The sequence below is a fragment of the Nymphaea colorata genome, chromosome 6 (genome assembly GCF_008831285.2).
Source record: "Nymphaea colorata isolate Beijing-Zhang1983 chromosome 6, ASM883128v2, whole genome shotgun sequence".
NCBI classification, from domain to species: domain Eukaryota; kingdom Viridiplantae; phylum Streptophyta; class Magnoliopsida; order Nymphaeales; family Nymphaeaceae; genus Nymphaea; species Nymphaea colorata.
In genome coordinates this window covers 13,960,279-13,967,924 of record NC_045143.1, presented here as the reverse complement: position 1 = coordinate 13,967,924, position 7,646 = coordinate 13,960,279, and positions in this window count along the sequence as shown.

Genomic DNA, 7,646 nt, shown 5'->3' with positions numbered 1-7,646 from the left:
ATATCAATACGAGATATTAGGAGATTTGGATTTTCAGTTTCTTCAAGTCTGATCTGATCTCAACAGAAGATGCTCAATCATCTGCTATGCTTTAGCTGTTGAATCTTAAGCAGCGGAACGACGTCTGTGAAGTAGGTCCACCACCAGCAGCGTGTCAAATGCAAGACCTGTGAGCAAGAGAGGAAGAAAGAAACAAGAGAGAAATTGATTTTGGGGGTTTGCTTCTGAGAGGCGCAGTTGATTTCTCAACCTTTTAGTTAGATGAATAGAGGCTGGGCTTTATAGATCGCCTCTCAGGATTTCCCCAAATCCCAGCTACGGTTATGGCATGAAGACTTATGGTAAGAATTAAAACGGAAACTTTAATATTTGATTTACTTCCTGTTTTAATTCCATAACTGCAGAATCTCCTTTGCAGTTATAGAGGGAAAGGGATAGGGCTCAACGCCACTACCCAACATCTCCCACTTGGCCATGAGACCGACAGTTTGCTTCCACTTTATGTGGGTTTTCTGTTTCTAAGTTACGAGGTTTTCCATCATTGGTTTGTCCATCGCAACTTTTCAAATATATCTCAACCCCATATGGGCTACATGCTTGGTAAACAAGTCTTCTGAAATTCCCTTGGTAAGGGGATCTGCTACCATGTCATTGGTAGGCATGTATTCAACTGAGATTTCATTTTTCTCAATCATTTCATGAACATAATGGTATTTCACCATTATATGTTTACTCTTCGAGCTCACAGCTCCATTTTTCATAAGTGATATTGCTGCCTGATTATCACAATATAGTTGAACTGGTTCATGATCAAGATTTAATTTCAAGTCTTTCAAGAACCGATTTATCCAGACAGCAAATGTGGTAGCAACATTACATGCTACATATTCTGCTTCTTGTTTGTGTTGAGCAACACATCCCTGTTTCTTACAGGACCAGGCTATCGCTCCACTTCCAAAGAGGAATACATAACCAGATGTAGACTTACTATCATCTTTGCATCCTGCAAAATCCGCATCTGAATAGTCAACTAAGGTCAGCTCATCAGCTTGGTAGGACAATTTTAGTCCCTTTGTTCCTTTAATATACCGAAAAATCCTTTTGACTGCTTGCCAATGTGGCCATCCAGGATTACTTTGATAACGACTTACCAGACCGATAGGAAAACTTATGTCAGGTCTGGTACACAACATTAGATACATTAGACTACCAACAGCCTGTGCATAAGTGTTAAGGAAGGTTTTGGATAATGATTGACGAGCCTATAATTGTGGATCTAATTGGCAACGTCAATCCCCTATAATTGTGGATCTGATAGATTTTATATCTTGCCATATTGTGTTGTAACCTCCCATCATATGTACTCTATATATTTGTTGTATTCCAATCAATACATAATATAGAAGAGCTTATAGTATTTGCTTCTGCTCGTGTCCTCTCTTTCTCTTTCTCTCACGATATTCTCAAGGTCTTCTCATGGTATCAGAGCAGGTCTCTGTTATCGTCTGTCTGCAACCCAGCAAGTTGCACTTGCTGTGTTTCTGTTTGCCGTCTCCCCTTTTCCTGTCTAAATATCTTGGTGTCTTTGTTTTTCACACACAAGTCACCCAGTGTGACTTGGTGGTGAAGAACTAAGTTTTTCCCTCTTCTTCAGTGAAAGAGGCAAACCGACCCACCACCGTCTTCCGTTTTCAAAAATCAGGCGCTATCTCCACAGACGTTCAATCGATCTGAGGTAGCACAGGAAGCCTCGTCTGGAAGTTACGCTTCCATCGGACCAGTGCTCAACCGGAACGGACGACGGCGTCGACCGGAATCAACGTTTTTCCGGCCGCCTCTGTTCTGACGGAATCCTATATTCTAGAGTTTAAACAGAGTTCCGCCTCAACTTCAGGTCGTCGGCGTTATCAGCTCCAGCGACGGTTGGGGTCGAGCAAGGATCCATCGGAATCGTCTCTTTCTTGGCTTTCTTCCCTCCAAGTTTCATATTTTTTGGGTTTGGCATTAACGCGCTACGGATTTTTGAGTACACACTGTTACTCAAAACGGAATCCCCTGTTCCAGCAATTATACAAGTGATCCAGGCTGAGGCGTCAGTCCATCTTAGGCGCTACTCTGCTGTGGATCAGATCTGCTGATTGAGGCGTCAGTCCAGCGAGAAGTTGCTGATTTTTCAGCTACTAATAGGGGAACGTCCTCTGTTTTTTTTTTTCCTGTGTAACCATCATCTTCTCTCTCTAGAAGTCTTATGGCAACTCAATGGAATGCTATCGCTGCTCTTGTCTCTGTTAAGCTTAACCGAGACAATTATTTACTATGGAGCTCCCAGTTGGAATCGGTCATGGAGTCTCAAGAACTTATACAGTTCATAGATGGGACTTTCCCCGCTCCTTCAGAAACCATCGTGAAGGATGGCAAGAGTGAAGTAAATCCGGAGTTCACTGTTTGGAAGAGGTCTGATCGATTAGCACTAAGTTAGATCAAGGCCACCGTCTCCGAACCAGTTCTTAGACAAATCGTGACTAGTAAATCAGCGTTTGAGGCATGGAATACGCTGAAAAAGTCGTTTAGTTCTCAATCACCTTTGAGAATAATGCTGCTGCGAAAGGAATTACATTTCATTCAAAAAGGCAATATGGATATGCAAACTTACTTGGAGCGAATCAAATTTCTTGTTGATACACTATCCGCGGCCGGATTAGATACAACAGATGGCGATCTTGTACAGATCACAATGAATGGTTTGCCTATTGAATATGAAAGTTTTGTGACTCTCATTAGTGCAAATTCGTCAAATGCCTCAATTACGTTTTCTGAATTGTTTGATCTTCTGCTCACTCAAGAGAAGAGACTTACTATGTTCAAATCAGCTAGGGTCGATCCTCACAAATCTATCCAAGCATTGCCACAGGTTGAAAACCAGATTGCTTTCAACACTTTTCGAGGGCGCGGAAGAGGACGAGGTGGCTTCAGAGGTCGGCAAGGAGGTCGATTCCAAGGAAGAGGAAATCGACCACATATTCAAACTCATCCACCACAAAACGGAGACTCCAACAACAATACGGGAAATGGAAGTCATCCTCGCACCATCATCACATGTCAATATTGTGGACGGAAAGGTCACTCGGCAAGGACATGTTATGATATTCCGCGTGCATTCTCTGCTATGAGTCTACAAGAATCCACTGGTGAATATTGGTATCCCGACTCGGGAGCAACCAATCATATTGTCAACAATGATGAGATGATGCACAACAAGACGACATATGATGGATCGGACAATATCATGATTGGTAATGGTTCAAGTCTCTCTATTAAGCATATAGGGAATTTATTACTTAATACTTCAGGACCTTCGTTTCATCTTAACAATGCCTTGCATGTGCCCACAATGGCTCACAATCTTTTATCAGTGGGAAAATTTACATCTGAAAATGATTGTATTTTTCAATTCTCACCACATAATTTTGTTATTAAGGATCGACAGACGGGCAAGGTTCTACTTCAAGGACCAAAGATGCGTAATGGGCTCTATCCCATTAAGGCGATGAAGTCAAACATGCAGTCATCTTCAACCAAGGGAGCAGCGTTTAGTTGTTGGTTTCCAGCAGGCGTCAATAAAATTTCAGCACCATTCGAACTATGGCATCGGCGTCTTGGTCATGCCAACAAGAAGATCGTCGGTTTTTTAAATTCCAGTAGATTCATATCAATAAATTCTCCTATTCCAAAAGGAGTATGTCAGTCTTGTCTTTTGGGAAAGGCACATAAGCAACCTTTTCCAACTTCTGATTTTCAAGCCTCACGGCCTCTTGAAATGCTTCACATGGATGTATGGGGACCTGCCCCGATCACCTCTCGAGAGGGATTCAGGTTCTTTCTACTCATCGTTGATGATTATTCTAGATTTTCATGGTTGTTTCCTCTGAAAACTAAGTCTGAAGTTGTTCCTTGTTTCAAGAATTTTAAGATCTTGATTGAAAAGCAGTTAAATGCACATATATGCTCCATTCATTCTGACAATGGAAAAGAATTCGTGAACTCTGTCTTAGCTGCATTCTGTGATGAACATGGAATTATGCATCAATTTTCTTGCCCTTACACTCCGGAACAAAATGGAATTGTTGAACGAAAAAATCGTCATACCGTCGAAACAGGATTAAGTATGCTTTATGATGCTGGATTATCATATAGTTTCTGGGTTGACGCTTTTCGCACTGCCATATATATTATCAATCGTCTACCAACTTTGAAGTTGCAGCGCAAATCGCCCTTTTATATGTTGTTTCACAAGGATCCAGAATATGCACATTTGAAGGTTTTTGGAGCCACATGTTATCCACTATTGACGCCTATGAATGATTCCAAATTTCAGCCCAAGACTACTTCATGCATTTTCTTGGGTTATGCTAGTCATCATAAAGGATATTTATGCTATGACAAGAGACATCATCGCATTCTTATATCTCGACATGTTGTCTTTGATGAAACTCAAACAGATGGATCTGACTCTTCTGCGGATTTCACAGAAGAACTTGTTTCTCGTTGGCTGCCAAATATGACCGACGGCTCTCCTTCTAGTCCAGTTGATCCAATGTGTGATCCAACACAGTCCACGCCAGCCTCCACCTATACTGTGTTACCTCTTCCTATGGCTACAGCCTCAGCCACGACTTCACCTCGTGAACACCTCGGTCTATCGCTCAATGAGACTGAAAGTCCTACATCAGAGACACCATCTGTTCTGGATACACCAACTACGTCCGATTTGGCTATTGTTGCTGCCACCACCAGTCTTGATCCTCCCACTCGATCTCATCAAATGCTAACCCGTTCTATGACAGGTTCTTCAAAACCAAAAGTTTTTTCAGCCATCACAGCACAAGAGGAACCAGGGAATTTTAAAGAAGCTATTCAATCATCGTGTTGGCTTAATGCTATGCAAAATGAGTTCTCAGCATTGCAGAAAAACAAAACCTGGCATCTTGTACCCCCACAGCCGAATCTCCATGTCATTAGTTCCAAATGGGTTTACAAGATCAAACGTCACCCTGATGGTTCCATTGCACGACATAAAGCTCGACTTGTCGCTCGGGGTTTTCTTCAAACGGCTGGCATTGACTATCAAGAAACTTTTAGTCCGACTGTCAAACCCACCACTATCAGAGTGTTACTCTCTCTTGCTGCCCACTTTGGTTGGTCTTTACGACAACTTGATTTTGACAATGCATTTCTTAATGGGTATCTTTCTGAAGATGTCTATATGGCTCAACCTGAGGGATTTCAAGATAGCACCTTTTCTCATTATGTCTGCAAATTAGATAAAGCACTCTATGGACTCAAGCAAGCTCCACGCGCATGGTATCATCGCCTGAGTTGCTTTCTTACTGATCTTGGTTTTGTTGTGTCTCAATCTGATGCATCCCTATTTATTTACTCTTGTGATGGGCATCAACTTTATCTGCTTGTTTACGTTGATGATTTGATCATTACCGGATCAGCACCAGCTCTCATTTCTCGTATCATTACCCAGCTTGGTTCCACCTTTTCGGTTAAAGATCTTGGCCCTCTCACGTATTTTCTAGGCATTGAAGTCAAGCGACAACCAGGGGAGATATACCTGTGCCAAGAAAATTACATTAATAGCATTCTTCGCAAAGCTAAGATGGACAATGCCAAACCCACAACGTCTCCCATGGTGACTACCAAAAATGTCACAGTTGTTGAAGAATCCTCCTTTTCGGATCCCACACTATATAGGAGTGTGATAGGTGCATTACAGTATGTTACACTGACACGACCTGATATTACTTTTGCGGTAAATCGTGCATGTCAATTCATGCACTCTCCCAAAGTGGCTCATTGGACAATGGTTAAAAGAATACTTCGGTTTTTAAAAGGCACCAGTCATTATGTTCTTCGCTTGACTCAATCGCCTTCATTGCAATTAAGCATCTATGCAGACGCGGATTGGGCTGGAAGTCCGGAAGACCGAAAGTCGACTGGTGGTTTTGTTGCTCTCTTAGGAAATAATGTCATCTCATGGGCCTCCAGAAAACAAAGGACTGTAGCTCGATCCAACACTGAAGCTGAATACAAATCTCTAGCCTGTGCCTCTGCAGAAATATTATGGTTAAAATCTCTTCTCAAGGAATTGAAGATCTCCTCACAAGATACACCAGTCCTATGGTGCGATAATATAGGTGCTTTATACCTAGCAGCAAATCCAATCTTTCATGCTCGTACCAAACATGTTGAAATTGATTTTCACTTCGTTAGAGATCATATCAATAAGGGAGATATACAAGTGAACTTCATTCCAACCAAAGAGCAACTAGCAGATGGGATGACAAAGGCTCTTGGAGGAACAACGTTCACGACTTTCAGAAACAATCTCAACGTCATAGAACCGCCGTTCAGATTGCGGGAGACTGTTAAGGAAGGTTTTGGATAATGATTGACGAGCCTATAATTGTGGATCTAATTGGCAACGTCAATCCCCTATAATTGTGGATCTGATAGATTTTATATCTTGCCATATTGTGTTGTAACCTCCCATCATATGTACTTTATATATTTGCTGTATTCCAATCAATACATAATATAGAAGAGCTTATAGTATTTGCTTCTGCTCGTGTCCTCTCTTTCTCTTTCTCTCACGATATTCTCAAGGTCTTCTCAATAAGGAACATGTAATTTCTGTTGTTCTTCTCCAAGACAATCGTTCCTGCTTAGAATTGCTTCTTTAGCTATAGGGGTTCCGATTGGTTTGCAATCTTGCATTCAAAATTTCTTTAAGATATAATCAATATATCGTTCTTGGCTCAAACTTAGAATTCTTGAGTCTCTATCTCGAGTGATCTTTATTCCTAATATGTATGAAGCTTCACCCAAGTCCTTCATTTCGAAGTTTTTGTTCAGCCAAGTCTTCGTTTTGACAATCATGTCGTTATCATTTCCAGTTAGTAATATGTCATCAACATATAATGATAGAATACAGAAAAGGCTCCCACTTTTCCAAACATACACACAGTGATCCAGTTGGTTTGCAACGAACCCAAGTTTTGTAATTGCTTTGTGAAAAGCAAAATACCATTGTCTAGGAGACTGTTTCAGTCCATACAACGATTTATTCAACTTGTACACTGTGTCTTCTTTTTCCTTGATGACATATCCTGATGGTTGAGTCATATATATAGTTTCTTTCAACTCACCATTCAGAAAAGCAGTCTTTACATCCATCTGACAAATATCTAAGTCATAGAATGCCGCAATAGCCAAAATTATTCTGATTGAAGCAAACTTTTCAACCGGCGAATAGGTCTCTGAATAATCAATTCATTCCTTTTGAGAAAAACCTTTCGCTACCAGTCTGGCTTTGAATTTTTCGACTGATCCGTCAGCTTTATACTTCTTCCTTAGTACCCATTTACATCCAATGGGTTTTCTGTCATTAGGAAGATCTACTAATTCCTAGACTTTATTCTTTTCTATGGATTCAATTTCCTCATCCATAGCGTTCACCCAATCTGATGATTCATGCGAATTTATCGCATCGTCATATGTCAGATTGTCAGACATTTCGTCAATATCTGCTAAACAGCATAGCTCCTCTGCAATATATACATAATAATCACTCAAATTCG